The sequence below is a fragment of the Vicia villosa genome, linkage group LG6 (genome assembly GCF_029867415.1).
Source record: "Vicia villosa cultivar HV-30 ecotype Madison, WI linkage group LG6, Vvil1.0, whole genome shotgun sequence".
In the NCBI taxonomy this organism is placed as follows: domain Eukaryota; kingdom Viridiplantae; phylum Streptophyta; class Magnoliopsida; order Fabales; family Fabaceae; genus Vicia; species Vicia villosa.
The window spans coordinates 72128564-72152581 of NC_081185.1; the positions used below are offsets into that span (position 1 = coordinate 72128564).

A 24018-nucleotide genomic window follows, 5' to 3' on the forward strand; every position below is an offset into this window, starting at 1 on the left:
GGAATGGCCATCAGAAGCCATTCTTCTTTGAACTCTAATTTCTTCAAAGAACATTTTCTTCAATCGAAATCTCCAGCTAACACCTGCACAGATCTTTTTTTTCTTATTTTGTTCTTCTTGGCCACTTTTTTGGTTTTGATCGAAAGGGCTTTCCTGCAGGCCAAATCAAAAGATATTGGGCCGTTTACTGTATCCAATTCATCCCCCAACCCAACAACTGAGTCATCCATCATGACTAAAGGAGTGGACCCCGCATCTAAACTATTGACTGACGGGTTCTCAAGAAAAACAATATCGTTGTTTTCGCTTCCCTCAGTACTCTCAATGACAGCATTACTAGCATAAAATGCATGGGAACTACTGTTCACGTTATCGGCCGAAAGTCCTTTTTCGAAAAAAATAGGATTTGCCTTTGTTGCCTCTTTCATGACATTCTCTTTGTGCCTTCATGTTTCCAGACCTGACACACCAAATCCTCTGCACCTCAACCTCAACCGTCGCTATCAAAGTCTCCTTAGCCAGTTGGATAACAGGGACAACACCCGACTCTTCTTCTTCTTCGTCGAAAAGAGTACCCTCCACCGGAGAAGAAAGAAACTCTAATCCTCCGTCCTCGTCTCTGCTAACAGTCACCACGTCTAAATCCAAAAAGGAAGAATGGAACTCCCTCACAAAGATCCTGAAAGAAGTTCCATCTATCAATACATGAACTTCTTCGTTGATGAGAAGATGCTTCTTTATTTTGATGAGAACCCTTGCTTCATTCATTCTAACCTTGTTAATTGTCTGAATGTCACTCTTCACAAACGAGCCGAAAGAGTCCGCTACAAGATTGAAGAGCTTGAAACCCCACGCATGACACTATATACCTGAGATGTTTAGCCAAGCCCACTTATCCTCATCCACATCCTTAGGGTCCCAAGGATTTAAACAGCTAAACCAACGCTCCCACCAGCTTCTTCTTTCTGCTAAGAACACATCCACCTCTCCAAAAACAAGGTCTTCTAGTAAGCAAAGGTTTGGTCCTAGCAGCGTGACTCTGATAGAGAAAATTCCTTCCTCCAAGAAAATACGCTTTATCTCAGGCGCATCCCTTGAATCCTTTAAAACTCCCATGAACGCTCTACCATATCTGATTTGGTCCTCCTCTTCCGAAAACATCTTCAAATATCTGACTTGGGGAGCTCCGAAAAAGATATATTATCAACCCAAGCTCCTTTTAAAATACCTTGGCGCACTGTTCTATTAGAAGCAGCCGCTGCACCTCCATGGTTAGCTCCCAGTCTTGGATCCCTGCCGTAATGCTTAACTGATCTTTGAAACCTCGGTAGATTTGATCCTTGGTAGCCAAAGACTTCTCGTCGTCCACGTTAGCATAACGTGCAAAACAGTATCTCCGCCCTCTCTTGTCCCTCTTGGGAGGGATGACAACCTCAACTATGTCTCCGAACTCCTTCAGTTCTATAAGCAAATCTCTTGCTCTCCATCCTTCACCAAACTCAGTGATAAAAAAAGAGGAAACCCCTTCACGTGGTACCCTCTTCCCATCTTCTACCGCCACATCCCAAGCACCCTTGTCTTTGAAACCCACCTTCTTATTTGAGACCTTTCTCCAGCCACCTCCTTGGTCGTTTGAACGATGCATGATCGAAAAAAGAGCCCTAAAAAAACATTAAAAGGTAGAGAGAAGTTACTTCTCTCTCTTAACATTTTGTGAAGGTTTACTTATGTCACAATTTGTGACAGATTACTAATTCCCTCATAAATTTGGGGACATTGAAATTCGCTAAGATTTTAGATTGTCGTGAAATCCATTACAAAAATAATTTGTGATGGAATGTTAATACTTTTGTGACATATTTCTATCCTCTCTAAATTTAACTTTTTTAGTATTGAACTATGTAATGTTGCATAAACATTAGATATCGCTGATTGCATTAGCAACACAACAAGAATGGTTAACGCTTTTACAAGTACATGACAAGTTTTAGAATATACTTACGTATTAGCAACAACTAGCTACCATATGGAGCCTTTGGATTATGAGGAATGCCATAATCTTCAAGGGGGAGGTGTTTTGTTTTGATGTTATTTGTTCTAATATTATCTTTCTTTCTTGGAGATGGTTGTATTGTGGATATACTAAGTTTAGACCAACCTATTATGAATGGTTTAGACTTTCTTTATCCGACACAATCAATATTTAGTGCCTTGTTTTTTTTTAAGGGTTACACCCCTAGTGCGAGCTTTATCAATCAATTGCTTATTAAAAAAAAAAACTCTAAGCTCTAAACAACTGGTTATGATTGATTATGTATTTGATAGAAACCTAATGAAATCAGATGCATTGACCACATTTGCTCAGTTAGTTTGAAACATTTTCTATTTATTAATTGGTAACTTCTAACCTAAAGCCGAGGCGTTACTTTCCAGAACCAAAGCTTATAGACTAAATTAATCTCTAAAAACATTTTAATCTTATAAAGTTGATGTTTTGAAAGAGGATCCTATTTTAATAAACTTATTTGCATTAAAATGTAGATATATTTTTTTATGATACTATTTGAAAAAGATTATGGAAACAACTTAAGGAAGTCCTTCAATTTCATAAGCTTATTTCCACGAGCTCTTCTTCATAATAGCTTTTGAGAATAATGTATAAGTTATACAAAAATAGATTAATTTATCAATTATTGTAAAAATATCTTAATAAATTGACCGTAACGAATTACGTAAATGTCGATTACTTAATAAATTATTGATCCTAACTAAATCATTTTTCTTTGAAACGTAACTTGTAATATGTTATCACTAAATCATGAAAGTCTTTCTATATTTGTTTATGGTGGTTAAAATCTAAGAATATGAGTATGTTTTGAATGCATAATAAATTATCATTAGATCATTTAATTAAAAAGACAAATTGTTAATGTTGTTTGAATGAATGTACAAAAATTAGAAATTCTGATAACTTATACATACCCGTCAGAACAAATAAACTAAGCATCCTTCTTTGAAGCTGTTATTTTTGCCAGTCAACTTGTTGTTTGCTGCTGGCGACCAAGCTCGTACCTATACAAACCCGGCGAAAAGAGCGTCAAGACATCATCAAATATTTATCATTGAAATTACAATCCAATCACAGGTTCAATACCTATCGGCTGGTAAGAGAGAAAATTATATTGATAAGAGTTGTAGTATGTGTGATAGCAAAGTTGGGTAAGTCAAAATTTTATGTTTCTCATGACACCTATTTCGGCCCATTTAATGACAAACTAAAAACCTTGAACAAGTCTCCCGTACAGCTGTTTCTTTCTCTCTCTCTCTCTTGTGTGGTGGAGCTGGTTTTACAAGCTAATTTTGGAAGGAGGATTGGGTCAAACCTAGACCCATTGATTAAGTACTTCAAAGAGATTATTATATGCCATCTTCCACTAAAATCTCATATCTTACCTCACAATTTTTTATAATACCAAAATTAGTTTTATTAAATTTTTTATTATATTACTAATTAAAATTTTGATACGAATAAATTTTTTTTTTTAGTTTTTTTCTAATAATTTGGTAGGTATTTTAAATGTTTTTTTTTTAAATCGTTTTGTTGAAAAATTTACCAATTTAAAAAGAAAACTTCGTAGATAATAGACAAACTTCAAACCCAAAATAAATGACATTAAATTCCAGATATTCATAAGGAACTCTAAATTAGATTAGGTTGGAAATAAAGAAGAGAAACTAAAAGAGCAATATTTACAGGTTTGCATATTTGGCACGTCTCTTGCTTAAGAAAATCTTTGAAATACTCATATTGGTAAGATTGAACAGTCTCTTATTCTCTCCTTCATACACTCTCTCTGGTAATAATTACATTTATGATAAACCACTACTAGAAATACTCAATTTACCTGTGGAATTTCCTGCGGAAAATATTCCGCAGGAATACCTGCGGATTTTCCTGGGAATTTCATCCTAAAATAAAGTTTTCTGCGGATAAAAAATTGGCAGAAAATTTCGCAGGAATACCTGCGGAATTTTCTGCGGAAATTATATTTCAAAGAAATTATCACACTACACTATAAAATCCGCAGGTAACTTCGCAGGAAAGTTTCCTGCGGAATTTACTGCGGATATTTATTATAATAAAATCAAACTATAATACAAAATCCACAGGTAATTCCGCAGGAAAATTTCCTGCGGATTTTGCTGCGAATATCTATTTTAATTATTATTTTTTTATTTTACTAATTTTTTTATGGTATTTTTTATTTAGTTTAATTTTAATTTTTAATCCTTATTTTTTCTATGTTAGTAATTATTTTAATAATGTATTTGAATCAATTTTTAATTTTAATTTTAATCTTAGTTTTTAATAATAGATATATTCCATAATTGTTGAAATTTTTCATTTTTAATTTTCTTAATTGCTTAAACATTTTTCATATTAGAATTGAACCTACTATGTAACTCGTATTAGACCTAAGAATTTACTAGTAGGACAATATCTTTAATTAATTTCTCTAAAATAAAAGTTATGTATAATTTATTAATTTCTCTATTTACGTCATGTTGGTCCAAAAAATCTACCAGTAGAACAATAATTTAAGTTAATATGACTAAAATGTAATTTATGTGTATCGAACCCACATTTTTAATTATTAAATATTGAGTCAAGAATCTACCAATAAGACAAAAACTTTTAAATTATTGATTATAAAATATAAAATATAATTTTTTCTTTAAAATAAAACATTTTTTATAAAAAATTAATAGATTTAAATATTTACTAAAAATATTAATAGTATTTTATTTAAAATTTATCAAAATTTAATTGATATAAAAATTATGTAATAATTATTTACTAATAATTATTATATTATAATTATATCAGTTTGGTGTTGATTATTTTGCTTAAGTTTTGAATAAATAAAAAATAATCAAGATTTTTTTGATTTGGTTTAGTTTGTATGTTGGTATAATCAGTTTCTTTTCTTCCACTTAGACCCCTATTCTTGTTATATGGTGATGTCACGGTACATTCTTTTATAATTTTTTTTATTTAATGTTAAATTGTATATATTTTTATTTTTTGAAAGTATATGAAAGTGATACTTAAAAATGTTAAATAACATATAAATCTAAAAAAGTTAGAAAAATAGTGAAACCCTATGGAGCATTCTCATGCCACTCTCGCCTCTTCACTATCGACCGTCGCCGTCCACCGTTCTCACCGCCGTCCACCGTTCTCCCCGCCGTCCACCGTTCTCGTCACGGTTTGAATTCTCATTTCGTTCAACTTTCTCATCACAGTTCTACGATTTCACATCTTCATTTTCAGTGAAAACTTGCTCGCAGGAACCCTAATCTATTATGTCGAATCGCAGGTAGGAGATTTGAATTAGGTCAGTTGAAATCGTGTTGACATTGTAATTGTTGTTCAAAAACTAGTTTTTATGCTTCCTTTAGATATAATTTAGAGTAGATTCGGTTCATGAACTTGTTACAGAGGAATAACTGAGCATGGAAAAGTAACCTTGCTATCATATGTTATTGATTTGGTTCATGAACTGAGCTTATGAAAGATTTATATTTATTTAGTATAAGTTTTTTTCTTTGTCATGGACAGGTTTTATTTCTAGAACTGAGGAAGATTGAAAAACTTGAAGAAGAAAATATGCTTCAACGAATGTTTGCCGGTGGTGCCAAATGTCAATTAATGCCTTTTTGTAAACTTGAATTACATGCTAATATCGAATTTTCCGACTAGACCTAAGGGTTTGATTACTCTTGGTTTTTAATAGTTACTAATTTATTGGTGCTGCTGGTTTATATATGTAAATTGCTATTGTTTCTTGCAGAGTTTTGAGGCTTTGAATCAGCGAGCAGTGGCTGTAGTTGTCGATCCAATTCAAAGTGTTAAAGGAAAAGTGGTGATTTATGCTTTTCGATTGATCAATCCACAGACAATGATGCTCGGGCAAGAACCAAGGCAGACAACTTCCAATCTGGGGCATCTGAATAAACCATCTATTCAGGTTTTCACCGAAACCGTTTTTCATTTATGTTGACATGTCATGGACAAAGTTCGATCCTGCCGGTCTTGATCTTCTTTCGGTACACATAACTGTTTTTGAATAGGTGCCTAAATTACTTAACTCTTTTATTCATCTACTGAAAGTTTATTTATTATGCCTGCTGTTGTGTTGGACAGAGAATGCTTTGCCTGTACCCAAATGGCAGGATTTCAGCTAATGAAACTCTTAACCATCCATATCTTCAATTTTGACCGCCCAAGGGCCTATTCTCTCTTTCTTTCTTTCTACTTTTAACAGAACAATCTTATAGAATCTTTGTCTTAAACACCTGGTTCTCGTGCCGGTGTTGGACTTACTGGACTCACTGTCGCTGAACACTTCCGTGATGCTGAAGGACATGATGTGCTTCTTTTCATCAACAACATTTTCCGCTTTACTCAAGTATGGACAACTTATCCTGGGACCAGAAGTTGGAAGAAGCAAAGAAGGACGACAAGATTGTAAGTTTCACTTTTACCCTTTTTTAAATATTTAGCGGGACAATAAAACCGATGGCCTTATTCCATTTTGGTAAGTTGTTTGCTGGGATGAATCATTAAAACTTTGCCACAATTAAAATTTTTAAATTGGTTTTGGACTCCATAAAGCTTTCTGAATAATTAGAATTTTCAAACTACTCAATTTCTTGTCCCTATTATACAACTTTATAGGTTAAATGTTGCATTATTTTCCTTTTTGACATCTCAATTTCTCTTTGACAATAATCTTAATGCATGCTTAATTCAGAGAAGTGACTGAAATTGTGTGCTAACTGCATGACCTTTTATGCTTGGCAGTATTCAAGATTACATGTTCTATGAAAGTGTTTGCCTCCTACTTCGGGCCAAGTGGTTCAAGCCTTTAGCTGTTGAAGAGCGTCCAGTTGTTGAAGAAGATATCTATGAGATAGAAGACTATTATTATCAGTATGAAGAAGCTGATGATGATCTAGATGACAATGAGGCTTACTATGGTGCTTCAGCAAATGTCCGGCTTGGCAACCGTAGATGGGGAGACAACAGTTTTGTAAGGGTTGGGCGTCAAGAAGCTCGGCCGGTCCATCAACCAAGCTTCCAGGATTCAGGAGAGGGGAAGAAAGGTGGAGTTACCGAACATAAATGGAGAAACGACGGTGGTCGTTTTCAATGGTGTGGTGGTCGCGTCGGCTGAGGAGCGCATTGATACTTGTTGCAGCGGCGTGATGCACTTCGGAGGAAATTTCCAGCAGTTTTCTGGCGGTCGAAAAACGTGAATCTCCTCTTCCCTTTTGATGGAATCTCAACTGTTTCAACATCAATAGTTCCTCTGTGATGGAAAAACGGTTTTTCAATTTCACTCTCACTGTGTCGTTGTTTCTCTCTACTGCTACCTTAAACTTTGCATCTCTCAACTAAAGGTAATCCCTTCCATCCATCTCTTCTTCATCGATCTGATATCCTCAAACCTATAACTCTTTGTATTTTGATGTTATCAAAATTTGTAACATGAATCAGTAATTCATCTCTCAAAATTTGTGCTTTTTTTTGGGGGTTTTCTTTATTTGGGGTTTATTATTAATTCATATTGTTGGGTTGATGCTAATGTAATCCCATTTCATTTGCTCAATTGTTAAGTTGGATAATGTAAAGGCTTTAATTTTATTTGATATTAACTACTTTACACCTTATAATTTTACAGATGTTGAAAGCAATGTTAAAGAATGGCCCATGGTCAATCAATTAAAGACATGATAAAAGTGAAGAAAATTGAGGTATTACTTGCTCTGAACCATCCATGAGTCTTTTGGTATTCAAAAGGCAGATCCATCATTGAATCAAAGTTGTAACAGTAAGATGAGTTTTGCATGTTATGGTGGTGGTGGTCTTTATTGGGGCCATGGCTTGATTTAATAATTATAATTTGTGATTTTTTTTTGGTGTGGTGATGGTCTTTATTATTTATGTTGTATGTTTGTTTGAATTGTATATATTGAAGAGGACATTCGATCGTTTCATGGAGTTCGTTGTTCACTTTAGTTCATGCATGCTTGTTTAGATTTCGTTTTAAGCTTCGATTCGCTACAATTGTTTTTGAGGTATAAACTCTGCCACTTCAATCCTTTCTGTTTAGTTTATTTTTTATTTATTTTTTTGCTTTGTTATTTGCTTTAAGTTCAACGTTGTTCTAGCTTTTAGGGCATAGGAATTATTTTTACTGAATAATTTGATGAATGATTGCTTGTTTAGGTTCTAATTAGTAGCTGATTATTGTAAAATCAATTTTGAAAAGAGCTTCAAATGTTTGTACATTCTAATTTTGAATATAGAATTTATTTTTTCATTCTTTGTGTGTAGCTGATGATTGAGGATTGTAAAATTCTTGATCCTTAAGATTTTGCTATAACTAGAAATAGGAAAATATTAATTATAATGATTAGGAAAATATTAATTATAGTGTATGGGATTCAAACTAAGAAGTTTCTGTTTAGAAATCCGATAATTAATTGAAAGTGTAACTTGAGAAGCTTTGTATCTTGATTTTGTATGATAATGTAATACATTGCATATAATAGTAGATAGATAGTTTTGCTGATTAAGTTGGATATTTATTGTTAAATATTGCTTCAGATTGTATTAATATTCACGCCAGAAATCAATGATGCAAAGACCCAAGAGCTTGGTTTTATGAGTCATTTATAGTAATGTTTCAAAATTTTAATAAATTATTTTTTTTAATTTGATAGAAAGTACCTGCGGATTTACCTGCGGGTTTTTCCTGCGGATTTACCTGCGGGTTTTTCCTGCGGATTTACCTGCGGAAAATTTCCTGCGGATTTAGCTGCGGAATTACCTGCGGAACTTCCTGCCGAAAATATTACCCACGAAGGTTTTAGCTGGGGACAAGAAACCGCAGGTAAATCCGCAGGAAACGTGTTTCCTGCGGAAATTTAGCTAAAATCCGCAGGTAAATCCGCAGGAAAACAGAGTATTTCTAGTAGTGAACCCTAAATATCATTGGTACTTTTGTAATTGAGTTTAGTTTTATTTAAGTATTTTTGGTGCATCATTTTAATTATTAAAATTACTTTTTTTAGTGTGATAGGAAGATTTTCCTATCAAGGCTATAAAACTAGGGTTTCTAAAATGAAAGAGGAAAAACAATAAATCTATCTAAGAGAATTAAAATAAAAGATAACATTTTCATTTGATTTTTGATACCTAATGTCTCAATGAGACTTCAATATATAATACTTTTAATAATAATAAACTTAAAGACTCAAACACTACTACTAAAAGCCCAATTCAACCAAACATTCAAAATAAAATAATAACTAACATTATATTACTAATTAAAATATCTAATTGCACCTCCTATCATTGCCGCCCGGTTCACATTGAACCTTGTCCTCAAGGTTTTAAAATTACTCCCAGATCCCACATCTTAAACTGAGACAATTTAATCATTACAACTTGAGTCATTAAAAACATTTCTTTCCAAAGATATGTGGACGAAGCATGAGTACCGATCATTTTGAACTCAAGTATAATATGTAATCCAAGGAGTAATGATAACCAATCATTAATGAGAGTAACAATAATGGGTGAAACATGAGTACCATTTCCGATAGTTGGGTTCATGTTGATGGAAACCTTAAGATTATAAACAACACCTTTGAAGAAGTACTTGGTTTTAATAATCTTATAGATGGGGGTAATGAATAATTGGCTAGAATCATAAGTTCTGCTCCACCTATTTGGAAATGTCCCTATCATGCCAGCACCTTTTAAGTTATCCCTATAAGGCCAAATATGAAAACTAAAAGTTCTATAGCTCTTCAACATTTCAACATCAGTTTCAGCACCATCTTCAGCAATGCTCAAACCAAGCTTAAACATTTTGTGGATCACGTTTCCAAACATTTTTGGCTCATCAAGGCTGAACATGGAATTGAGAAGAGCACTCTCAACGAGCAAGAGAACAGGTCTTTCCCAACAAACATCTTAACAGTAAGTGTTGTGTACAAAATCAGGTTCAATTGCTTATCACATTTGATGAGATCCAACAAAGTTTCTTCACCTCTTCTAATTAAAAAAATTCACTGTGACTGAAATTCATTATGATAATTTATTATGTACTAAAAACATACTCAAATTTGAAGATTTTTAACCTCCATAAAAAAAAAGATTTTTTCACTTAATCTAACAACTAGTGAGAAACCCGTGCGTTCGCACGGGTTCTGGTGTGGACCGCGGATATGTCATCAATTTGTCATGAGAATTCAAACAAATTAGAAAAAATATTGAAAAACAGAAAAAAAAAAAATAGGGATGGAAGATGAATGTTAATGTTTTTGAAAACAAATAATTTAAAGAAAAACTATTAAACACAAATGACGTAAAAAAAAGAATAATCTAAAGGAATTAAGTTTAACATTGAATTTAGTAAGTTTTACATAACAATATTTAATGTTGTATTCTTAATTATTATCATTTAATTATGTTTTTAATCCAATGGTTATATGTATAGATAACCAATATTTAAAAATGAGAAATACATATTTGAAAAGAAAAATAAAATTGTTTTACATTAATAATATATATTTTAATTTTCTATATATTAAATCTGTGCGTTTGCGCGGATTTTAGTATGGTTATCTATGCGCTCACACGGTACTGGTGTGTTACCCGTGCCTTGGTGTGGACGATGGAATTGTCACTGCTTTGACATAGAATTTCAAATAAATTAAAAAATATCAAAATATTAATTGATAAAAGAAAATAAAATTGAGATAAAAGATGAATGTTTATGTTTTTAAAAACAAATAATATATTTGAAAAATATAAAACAAAAATGTTGTAAAAAAGATAATGATGCTAAAGAATTAATTTTAATGTTGTATTTATTAAATTTTACATAAAAATATATAATGTTGCATTCTTAATTATATTCCTAATTATAACTTAATTGACATTTCTTGCGAGCGAGCGTCGGCCAGAATCACGGACGACGACATTTCTTGCGAATTACAGTATTTTTAAGAATAAATTTTTGTTGTCAGCCGAGGAAGACAATAAATTATAAATTGCACAAGAAGAGGCGGAAACAACAACAACAACATAATGTGAGATAGATTGCAAGAGCAGAAAAAATGTTTTCTTCGACGTGTACGAGTTTGGAGTGGGTATGAATGAGCTAGGTTTAGAGAAAAACATTATTAACAAGTGTTTTTATAGTAAAATAAAATTATTTAACCCCTCGGTTATTATAAAAATCAAAAGAATGAGTAATTTATTTTATAAATAAAAAAAAGAATGAAACCACATTTAAAAGAAATAAAACATAAACTGATTTGCTGGGATACAAAGCATGTTCTAAGATACTTTCCCCCTCAGTTATATTTAAAAATCAGGGGATATATTATATTTTTGTTAATAAAAAATAAAACATTGCATGTTCTGAAATTATACCTCAACTTTGTGTTGTGTGAGAGGAAATTTTGTCAATAAATGTATTATTTGTAGTAGTGGAGGTTACGATCATGGTGTCTCTTGAACTAGAGATGTGTTCTGGAATCAACATCGTCAAGAGATGTTTATCTTAAATTGACATGGCTAATCTCAGATACGACATATCAAGAAAGGGAAGGGGAACCAACATGGTTAGCATTCCATTGTCCAAATTAGTTTAGATTCAAGATAGTTGTAGTGAAAGTAGGGGTGGCAAAACGGGTCGTGGCACGCCGGACTGGCCAGTGCGCCCGCCATTTCTGGTTGATATTTTAGGCCCGCCGCCCACCAAAACCCGCCGCTCGCCAATGCTCTCCACGTAAAACCTCGCTGCCCGCCAAAGCCCGCCTCGCCTACTCGTTCAGCCTATCCTGCCTTAAGTCCGCCAATTTTTTAGTTAATTCTAGTAATTTTAATGCTTGGTGATTTAATTTATACATATATTTGTAAATATATGCAACATTTTTTTAAGTAAAATTTGTTTAAAAAATATTTTTATCAAAAATTGTTTTAAAAAATAAGTGAAAAATTTATTTAAAAGGTAAACAAAAGTCTATTAATCTATTAAACAATATAAAAATAAATTAATAAAAAATTAGGCAGACAAGCTCGCCGCCCGCCACCTTGGCGGGACAGACGTTATTTTATGCCCATTTTGACTTGGCGGACTTGCTCGCCTCGCCTTTTATTTGGCTAGCATAAGACGGGACGGGCGTCCTGTTTTTCCACCCCTAAGTGAAAATGTATATTATAGATTGCGACCCGTTTTTCTACCCTAAGTGAAAGTGTATATTATAGATTGTGTCCCTAAAATCATTTACAAAGATATTTTATACCTTGAGGCCGTTTTTTTTAATTATTAACGTAAAAATGTCTAAAAAAAACCTAAAACATAAAGGAAACGGGATGAGGCAATAGCCATAAACTATATTTGAGTTTATTTTTAGTAATATATAATTGTATGTTTGGTGCGCCATTTGAATAAAATTAAAATTACTATTTTTAGTGTCTTTAATTATTTCACATTTAAATCTAAGTAAAGATAATAAGAGTGTTACCAATCCTTAGTAGGTTCAGTGGTGATTTGAAGCAGAATTTTGAAGGGGCTCGAACCACTTGATGCCAGAAAACAAATTAAAAAAAATTAATAAGAGTGTTATTAAAATTTTAAAAAATATACTATCCAATCCCATATAAATTATACAAAAAATTCATTTATTTGTCAATAAAATTAAAAAAAAAATGTAAAAATTCAATATGTAAATTTATAAAATCAAATTAAAAGAAAATTTATTATAATAATAAAATAGGAATAAAACTAGTTTCTTTGTTAAAATATATATTTTGTAAATAAATACAAACAAAACATATTTTATTTTATTTGTTCTTCAAAACTATTTTTAAAAATTAATTAATAAAATAAATTGTGAATTTTTAAAAACCAAAACTCGATCAAAACAAACCCTAAATATTTTCTCCTTCTTTTCAGTTTCTCTCCCATATAAATCACATGCCATAAATGAAACGAGTCTAACAAAAGGAAATTGCTACAAATATGGAAGGTCACACATTAATCCATCGCCTGGAGTAAAATTGGTTCCTTCCATGAAAAAACAATAATGTCTTTTTCTTGTATGTAAGGGAGGACTTTCCCTTCTATAATAATATGGTGGTTGGTACTGAAGAATTTATTAACAATCCCACAAACATATATGCGAATTTTATACTTAAAAAATGTTTCTTGGCGATGTGTTCTTCTTAGCCCTATGATATTTTGTATCTGACCTTTTTATATACGAGAATAAATTTACTATTAATTCAAAAAATTAAAATTTATATACGGGAATAAATTTACTATTGATTCCAATAATTTTATAAAGAATGTCAAAACAAAAATAATATTTACATACGAAAAATAAATACAGGAAAACATATTTTTGTATACAGAAAAATAATAATTATTGTTCAAATAAAAAAATGTCTTTTTAAAAATATTATAAATTACTCAAGGTGGCCGACAAAAACCTAAATATTAGTGGTTTATAAAAAACTCCTATATTATATTGGAACACATTTAATATTTTAAATTTTAACTTATATATTAATCTTAGACTTCTTTTTTATCCTTTTTTATAATTTATTTTAATTTTTTCTATTATTTTTTAATTTCATATTCTAACTGGTAACATAAAACCGGTGCACACCAGAACTCGTGCGGAGGCACGGGTTTCACACTAGTTATCTATATAATCATATCCAGTGAGTACAGAATATCATTTATGGTTCTAAAGAAAAATTGTCATTCTGAAGTTGATAATTTCCATACATTTATTTTCCTTTACAAAACTAGAAAGAGACTCGTGCATAGGCACGGGTCGCAAAATGTTATGTACTTTGAAATGATAAAAATTATATAATTTTATTTGATCAATATAAGTGATGTTTTGTGAACTTTGAAGGAAATTTAATTATATTTTTTAAGATTATAGTTGTTTTATAGTTAAATAATACATAAGTAATCTAAATTTAATTTTTATAACACAAGAAATATTGAGAGTAGCATCATTAATCTTGTGATTTTCATATCCTTAACTGTAATCTAAATTTGTATTATTAATCTTTGTGATTAATACTTGTAATTTTTACTCTGAAAAATTGAATGGTTGTCCTCTTCCAACTTCCATATCCCAAATAACCATGGCATTTTTAGCTGTCTATTCATTCTAAAGTTTTATATTCCAATCAATTTCTTTAGTTTATGTGTAGAACTCTGGGAAGCCAAAATCAACTATCCAACCCCTATTAACTATGCAAAATTTCTACTTCTAGGACTAATTTTTCTTATTGGTACAAGTTACCATTAAACTGTTTCAACTTTATTCTTGTTGTAAGGGTTGCACTCCTAATACGATATCATATATCATTGCTTATTAAAAAAAATATTGTGCATAATTTCTATTTTCATTCTTCATCTTCTTCCATCAGCTTCGTTATCCATTCACTCCAGCTATTGAGAGAATTACTATAACAGAAAACAGTTGGAGTTTAACAGAAAATAGTTGGTAAAGGAACAACTCAATGGAAAATTATATTGAATCTGTTAAAATCAGTTCACAAAGAGATGGTACATTGTTATATATATTGTGCTATCCTGAACTAATAACCAATGGATAAAACAGTAAATCTCATCCATTGGATAAGGAGCAATGTGAGCCACTAGATAGTATGCAATATCTCAATAGCCTCCCTCAAGCTGAGCATTATAGATGTCTATCATGCCAAGCTTGGAGATGAACATGTTGAACTTAGGAGCTGCCAAAGCCTTAGTGAGAAAGTCAGCAAGCTTTTCTTGTGTAGAAATTGGAAGTGTAACACCCCAAATCTACCCCGCAATTATAAGCGAAAATCAGAGTGCATTAAAAAATATTCATCAAAGATGGGATGTCACAATTCGACTTAAACCAACAAACATACTCATATTGCAATCAACACAGATACATAGCATTCGGAAAACAAGACTTTAACCAACATCTTCCAATTTCAACTTATAAACATCTTTATATTCAACTTAACACAAATGTCATCATAGAATACAACAATCAAGTAATAAAGACTAATCCCCCCGAGTGCTACATATCAGAGCAATGGACACCGACTCGACTTGCCATAAAGCAACATCAGGACTTCACATCAATAACCTCGAACATCCACGACTAATCTTGAGTACCTGCCCATTTCCCATGGTAGGGGAAATATCAGCAAAGGGGTGAGATATCTTACAATATAAAGGAATGCATGATAAATAATATAGGAGACATAGATCATACATAATTTCACCACTTCGCATCACATAACATCTCGCAACATATTTTCATCGCAACATAACTTATCAATATAATATAACTTTCAAAAACGGCAATAATGTCATTAATCAATTGAGACAACATATTCAAATCCACAATTATAATATCGTCATGTCACAACAAACAAATCATCATCTCAACAATGCAAATCACCTAATCAACTCATGAAATGGCATCAATGTCAACAATCAACCATGACAATTTATGCGATTCACAAGTAAGATTCCAACACATCACGACAACATCTCATCATCAAGTCAACACATCACCACGAACATAATCAAATAAGACTCAAATGCAATTCACATGTGACTCGACTTATGCAAATGCATGTGGTACCATTTGGAGTAAAACTCCCACCGTCTTAAAATTTGCCATTGGGCACACCGTCGCTATTTGCCAACAAGGCCACCGTCGCTTTTGCCATTAAGGCCACCGTCTCTTTATGCAATGGATGTGACTCAGTAAATGCAACATCAATACAAACCACATAAACAATACGTCACAACATCGTCTAAATCACCATCGAACATTATCAATATAATGTCGAACTTCAACAACAACAAAATCATCTTCATTCATAAGAATGCACCACTTCACAATCACGTCACTATGTTGCATCATCATACAACAATAATTCACCTCACAATACATCACAATACAACTTATCAACACTATACAACTTATCAATAGTGACCATAGGGTCTACAACAACAACGACAAATTCATCATGTTAACGACAAACATCAACAATTCATCACATCACCAACAACATCAACAAATTCTTCATATTCCTTAATTCAAGTAATCATCATAACATATTATATTCAACTTCCTAATAAAGACATATATATTCTTAATTCATCACATGGCATCGTCGTCGACTCATACATATCAAATACGCACAATTAATCACATATAGCATAGAACATCTTTATCAATTATGAATATCATCACATATCTCATTATATCATTATAAGGAAGGCACATATTATCACTTCAATAACATTGTATCGTCATAAGGAAAAATATACATCAAGTTATACCGCAACATGGTTACATTGATTCATAGCAAAGAACATACTTCACATGTTAACACAACATAGTTCATCACTTAATCCTAATAAACATAATAGGAAACTATATCATATGGATCATTTTATTGCATCATGGTATAGTTCATTGCGTTAGCTTTCCAACGCTTCAAGCGGCGCCTAAAACGGAGTTACGAATCAAAAGTTACATCATTTCAAAGTTTAGAAAAAGTTCTGCAAAACAGGGTTCGCGGCGCGAACTGAGCGAATTCAAAAATTCCCTACTTTCTGCCAAGCAGTTCGCGGCGCCAACAGAGGTTCGCGGCGCGAACTGGCGATTTCAGAAACCCTCAAAACACAGAAAACAGCATACGAAACACATCCAAAAACCCCCAAACTCAACCCAATCAAGCTGAAAACACCAACCATCATGAACAACAATGGAATACATGTTATAAACACAAATACAACACATATTATGGATCTTCTAACATCATAACAATCATCAAACATCAATTAAAACACATTTCAAATCATGAATCAAGCATTTGTTCATAAACCCTAACATCTCTACACACAACTTCCATGGAGAATAACCTACAATCTAACCCACCATATACATCATCATGCCAACCCTTAGAGAGTAAGAACCCCATCCTTACCTTAGCAAAAGCCTCCTCTTCAATGGAGTCATCCCTCTCTTCATGCCATAACTTTCTTCTCTTCCTCTCCTTTTTCTCTTCTTTCTCTTCTTTCTCTTCTTTCTCTTCTTTTCCACAAAATGAGTTATGAGGTTTAATCTCTAAAACCCTAACTCTTACTATCCTTCTTTTCTTTATTGGGCTTAACCGACAATCCAATCTCTTATGTCATATTTCTTCCACTTAGGCCCAATTCATAATATTCCTCTAATTAATCAATTAAGCCAAATAACACACATAATTGAATAATCACATAGCATCACGAATATTATTCCCAATAATAATCCACAACTACAATTGCTCCTTAACTTAATTAATACCAACTCGCAATTGTATTTCTCCGACTAATTAATCCGACCATAAACTTAACTGCTCAAATCAACATAATAATCCATTACGTTTGTAGAATAATACCGATAAACCTCGACTTCAACTAATTCCAATGAATAAATCCTCGATCAATTTAATTAAATAATTAATTAAATTCGGGGCGTTACAACTCTCCCCCACTTAGAATATTTTCGTCCTCGAAAATCCATCCGTCATAACCGTCCTCAACTTCGCTCCCAATTCTCCAATTTCTCAATTGCGTTAGACAACACTTCGACTACCAAAATAACTCAATCTGGCTTAAATCCAGCGTCAATTATTCGACATTTCCACGACATACTTGTCAACAACTTACCGACCACTTCACGAACCTACCGACTTACCAACACTTAAGGTAGCAACAACCATAACACGCTTAAATGTGGAGATACAATCTTACTTCATTAACTTAGCAACAGAGTCATCACTTCGCAACCATACCTTGACATATGATTCTTAAGGTAGTAACACTCATAACCCTCATATACTTGGGTGTTCAACGCCATACCACTATCGTATTAACAACATTCTCAATACCAGAACACATACTTACTTCCAATCTCATAATTATACATGCCAATCTTCAACAAATGCCAACAACTTTCTCTCCGCCTCGTTGTATCACTCTTATAGTGACATCAACATAGCCAGCATACTCAACTCAGTCATAGTACGAAATATCACTTCTTACTTACAGAGTCCAACAAGAATATAACAACAACAGAAGCCAAATTACTATAGTGTCAACTTAACAAGATTACCTGACGAATACACTCAACTTCACCATAACTAACAACTCTAGTATTGTCCTTATAAAATCGGCAAAAATACCATATTTCTGATACCTCGTTCTCATCTTAACAGCCCACCAAATCATACATGCAGATACAAACATATCATTCCCCTAGGCTTCCGATACCAAGTTCTTCACCTCTAACAAACACACACGCGTAGCAACTGCGCCACCTTACACATCTGCTACGCAACTCTGATAATCCATCTTAAGTCACTGTCCACGTTATATCTTTCCGTCAATCACATGGTCCAAAAGTCTTAATCTAGTTCAGACTTCCTTAAACATCCGTCACAAAATCGTTGTTCACTCGACATTCTCAATCCTTCTCTTTGCGATGCTATCTCGCCTATAAACCAGCTTCTCTGACCTGTTCGTTACTTCTTAATCATTCATGGATACTTTTTCGTTGATTCACACCAACCAGAGATCAATTATCTTCACGACATAACATTCATCCCTTTACGCACTTATCAAGCTAGCAAGATACGTCTATACCATCCAATCACGATTTCGTCTACTATCAACAAGAGATTAAGGGTGATCAAGTCCTCAATTTGTCAATAAATAGCCGACAACCATAATGGAGTATAAACCTGTTTACGGTGATTTCTGGTATACAACCGCTAGTCCTCCAAACTATAATAAATATGATTTGGTTACTCGCAGGATCGACTAGATTGATCCTAGGACATAGTCAAACGAAAGGTTTATTGATGTGATTTGGTTCATACCTGTTTGTTTTGATTTTGAGAAATTGATGTTCAAATGACTAATCATTCGAAATAACGCTGGTTATATGAGTTAGTGTAACTTCGACGCATAAATCGTAATAAGAAAACATGTAAATTGCGAGAATGTAAATTGCAAGAAAATTAACATGCAAGAATGTAAGTCGCAAGAATATAAATTGCAGGAAAGTAATGTGCATGAAATTAAATGACTTTGAAAGTAAAAGTTTAAACAAGGAAAGGAAAGTAAAGAAATCGAAAAGATATTTGATAAAAGTAAATACACATGTATTCAAATTGGTGGTGTCATACGTACATTTCTCAGCGAACTCTTTCTCTGAACACTTGATACTTGAGCAATATGTGAGTGATTTGTACAAAATGAACACCCGAAATCCTATCATTAAGAATCCTATTTATACTAAATTTGACCCTAACGGTCATACAATAATCTAATGCCACGTTATCCACGAGAACTCTGGGGATGCCACCTGTCTATGTGCAGTTTATAGAAACCGTTTCGCAATTCAAACCTTCCCGCTCAAGTCCTTTTCGACATGTGGCCATATAATTATATTCGAAAATGTTACGGAAATACATTAAGCTTCAGTACTTTATCTAATTTTCCGCGAAATGTCTAAGTCTTGGCAAAGATATCTTCCGTGTTAGCTTCGATACTTCTCTCCTTCGTTTCAACTTTAGACATTTTCTTGAAACATGGCCATCAGTAGCCATTTTTTAAATCTTCGAAGATGGTCATCAGTAACCATCATTCTTCGAACTTAAAACCTTCGAAGATCAACTTCTTAAACGAAATCTCCAGCTAACAAATTGCCCCCAATAAATGCCTGTTTCGACAAACGAGAGAAATGGGCGTTTCTTGCCATGATGGGATTTCGTTTTGCTTTCTTAGAGTCCCGAGACTAATAATTGACGTCATAATCAATTATGACTCTATTTCCAAAACATCTTGTCGCTTTCAAAAACGTCTTCTCACCGGTTACATTCCCACGTCTTGACCTTACTTCATGATCATTACTCCTATATCCTAGGAATAGAGCTGGTGACTATTCGACCACCGTTGGATTAAATCAATGCTTGCCGCGTGTCCTTTAGTTTTTACCCAAAAGATTTGAAAGGGTTTCCGTTAAACCTTTAAATACTTAGTCTTTTCCTCTCTTTTTCCTTTCAGTTCCATTTCTTCAAACTCTTTTCAGAAAATACCGTACTTAGTTGCCTTCAAACTTCTTCCTCAAATCAAACATCTTTCAATGGCGTCTTCTTCAAATGCTCTCCAACCAGTTCTGAAGCTTCAGAAACCTATGCAAATGGGGAACCAAGAATACATACCAAATCCGAATACTGCGGAGGAACGCGCCATTTACGCTTCTCAGGTAATCATCCCTTTTGAACTTTCTGGAAAAACTTATGCTTTTATGGGCCTGTTACCAGGAGAAAATAGTTCACCAAATAAATTATTTCCTGCGTATTATAAGACTAGGCCTATGGTTAGCAAGGTTAAAATAGACGATGAAGGTAATCCAATCTTAGAGGATTCTAACCCTGCAGAAGGGGCTTCGACTGCGCCTCCCGTAGCCTTAGAGAAAATTACGTTAGATTATGTGACCAATTTTGTGAAGGTTTTTAGGTCAATCCCTTTAGCAAAAGATCCCGAGCTGTACTACTCTTGGTTAGCCAAAGTGGAGAAACAGAAGGCTTCTTTCTGGCAAGAGTTAGGGATTTATGACCTAATTCAATTGTCCAAGACTGGTTTAGAGTATAACCAAACTATGTTAGTAGCGTCAGTCCATTTCTGGGACGCTTCTCACAATACCTTTCACCTTCCATGTGGAATGATTACTCCAACCCTTTTCGATGTAGCTGCCATCACAGGGCTTCGACTGACTGGCGAAACCTTTGATCCTAATGTCTTGGATGTTGATACTATCAACTTCAACGAAGCTACAGTCACTTATACTGCTTTCATCCAGCAATATCATGATCAGGCAAATGCTGCAGTCTCTGACGTAGAACATATTGCTTTCCTGGCATTATGGCTTTCGAGGTGTGTTTTCTGCTCCAGGTCCATACAAGTAGCGAAAAGATATCTTTGCATGGCTAATCAGTTACATGATGGCAAGAAACTGAACATGAGCCAATTGATTCTAGGATTTCTTTACGAAAACCTTGGTGAAGCTGTAGACCTTGTAAAGACTTACACAACAGGATCTCTCCTTTTTGCTGGTCCCTTCTGGTTATTACAATTGTGGCTTAATGCCACCTTCGAAGCTCACCTCCCATTCCGGGGCGTCGTCGACGAAGAAGTTCCAGAAATCAAAAATCGAGCTGTGGAAGGGACTAGATTGGCCTTGTTAACCCCGAAAGAAGAAACTGGGAAACTTCGTGAACATTTCTTAGCATATGTAATGATGTTTGCTAAACGTTACCAGTTCAGTTCTTCGATGGCTCCATTTGTACGAAGAGCTGTAGGTCCTGAACGGTTTACTCGAGAGTTTCCTGCAACATCTCCGGATCACCAAGCTGAGTCTTTGGCCATTTGGGAAGCTTTTCTTACCCCGAGGTTATTCTATCACCGTCTTCGACCTTCCAAAGGTCAATGTATCCTCGTCTGCTATCAGCCAAATCTTGTGTCGAGACAGTTTGGGTTGGTCCAAGTGAAGCCCATGTGTCTGTATGACAAAAGGAACCACATGTGCTTCCGTACTTTATATCTAACTGAAGATGAATGTGATACGAAGATAGCCAGATATGCTGATGTTTTCACCCTTTCTCCTATCTCTTTCGTTCCTGCTTTCTATTCCACTCCAGATTTTCAACAATGGTGGACAGATTATTATACCACACAAATCTATGATGTTGAAGGCCTTACTCGAGAACTAATTGAAGCTTTTACTGCTGTGCAGGTTAAATTCCACAAAGGTACCTCAACTTGTAACACCCTTCTAAACCCCGCGGCAAATTAAATAAGTTTATTCAGAGTACATGAAAAGGGTGTCACAATTCAAAATAAATTAAAAACATCGTTCAGTCATGTCATGCATTCACTGAGGCAATTCTCATTAATTAAAACAATTCATGTCAACACAGCGGAATTAAATCAAACAGATTAAGTTTAACATCTTTCAAACTAATCCTTCAAACATCAAAACATAACTAGAGTTTTCAAAACTTAAACTCTAAACATTCACGTCCCCAGTGTTACAACTATCAGAGCATGACACCTGACGCTACCTAAACAACTGACTCATGAGCTAATCCTCACCGAGTCGAACAGCCGCTATCCTCAATCTGAAAATGATCAACAGTAAGGGTGAGTCTCATTCACAATTAAACAATGTTATCAGTTCATAAACGACAGAACATCAACAATATAATATTCACCCAACATCAACATATATTCAGGCAAGTTTCATCATCATAAACAACCAACACATCATCAATATTTATAACACTGGAAAACCTCCAATCATGTTATAAAATCATGCATATGAATGCAACTGACACTATGCATGTGGTACCAACATCATCAAATGGGAATAACCCATGACCGATCCAACATCATCAAGATACGGCCCTGCCGGCACAGATTCCACACAATGGGAATCATGCCCTTCACTGATCCAACACACCCTTATGGATACAGTATCACCAATGAACATGAATGAATGCAAACATATATGAACATACTTATACCATCGTCAAGTCTATAAGTAACATCATCTAATACTCATTTCATCATCATCATCATCATCATCATCATCAAGTATGTTTAAATATATGCATCATTCAATCACAATAACATCATTAGACATCAAAACAATCACCACATGATCACATTATCAATATTATAATGATCTTATCACAACATCGCCACTTCAATCATATGAACAACATTATCATATCTCGACTCATCACACAATGCACACAACAATAATACATTCCACAATTATGTACTAAGTACGTCAAATCCACACAACGACAACATGAGATTTACATCATCATAATACTACGTCTAACACATTCATCACAATTCAACATATTGAATTATCCATCATTGGTATAACATACATTCATCATGTAACAATCACAACAATACATAGAAATTATCATTCATCAATTCCATGTATCACAATTAGCACATAACACACAATCTCCATACATTTTATTCTTAAATAACATTAATCCATGGCATACACAGATACAATTACATGTCATTTTCAAAATCACACAATAATTCAATTATCTAGTGCTAATTAATTTATTTTAATCATAAAGAGCATTTCATTAGCTTCGTAACGCTTCGAACGACACCCAAAACTAGGGGTGGCAAACGGGCATGCCCGCGCCCGTTTAGCCCGCCCCGCAAAAGCCCGCAAATAAACGGGGCGGGGCGGGGCGGGCATAGTTGAAGATGCGGGCCTAAAACCTAGCCCCGCCCCGCAAAAAAGTGAGGGCGGGGCGGGCAAAGCCCGCGGGCATTGCACCTTTTAAGCCTAAAAACATAAAAATTTATGAAAATGCACATGCCCGCAAAAGCCCGCATTGAAAACGGGGCGGGGCGGGGCGGTCACATTAGAGGGTGAGGGCCTAAAACCTTGGCCCGCCCCGCACTAAAGTGCGGGTAAAACGGGCATGCCCAACGGGCCGGGCCCGTTTTGCCACCCCTACCCAAAACGGACTTACTGATCAAAAGTTATGAGTTTTATAAAAACAAGTATTTTTCAAAAACGTACAGCGGTAACCGATTACCCAAACACCAGTAATCGGTTACTGAAGTTCAAAACCCCAAATTTGCTGTTTTTACTATGGGTAATCGATTACACCCCTTTCGGTAACCGATTACTTCGTACCTGCAACCCAAAAACCAGTTTTCAGCACCTTGAATCCCCCCAAACATCCCCCAATCGAACCAATACGATTGTATACGAAAAACAGAGGGATTTCACATG

At 34.1% G+C, this 24018-nt stretch overlaps 1 long non-coding RNA gene across 12 annotated transcripts; it reads left to right on the plus strand.

Annotated features, from left to right (window-relative positions):
* Positions 1 to 4968: 4968 nt before the first annotated feature.
* On the plus strand, positions 4969 to 8800 carry LOC131609219 (uncharacterized). Of its 12 annotated transcripts, XR_009286027.1 has the most exons (5): positions 4976 to 5270; positions 5353 to 5399; positions 5624 to 6532; positions 6869 to 7467; positions 7749 to 8796. It is a non-coding gene; the product is annotated as an uncharacterized LOC131609219 (long non-coding RNA). The 12 variants fall into 12 exon arrangements; XR_009286023.1 differs by having other exon boundaries at positions 4969 to 5270; positions 5353 to 6532; positions 7749 to 8797; XR_009286028.1 differs by having other exon boundaries at positions 4977 to 5381.
* Positions 8801 to 24018: the final 15218 nt, after the last annotated feature.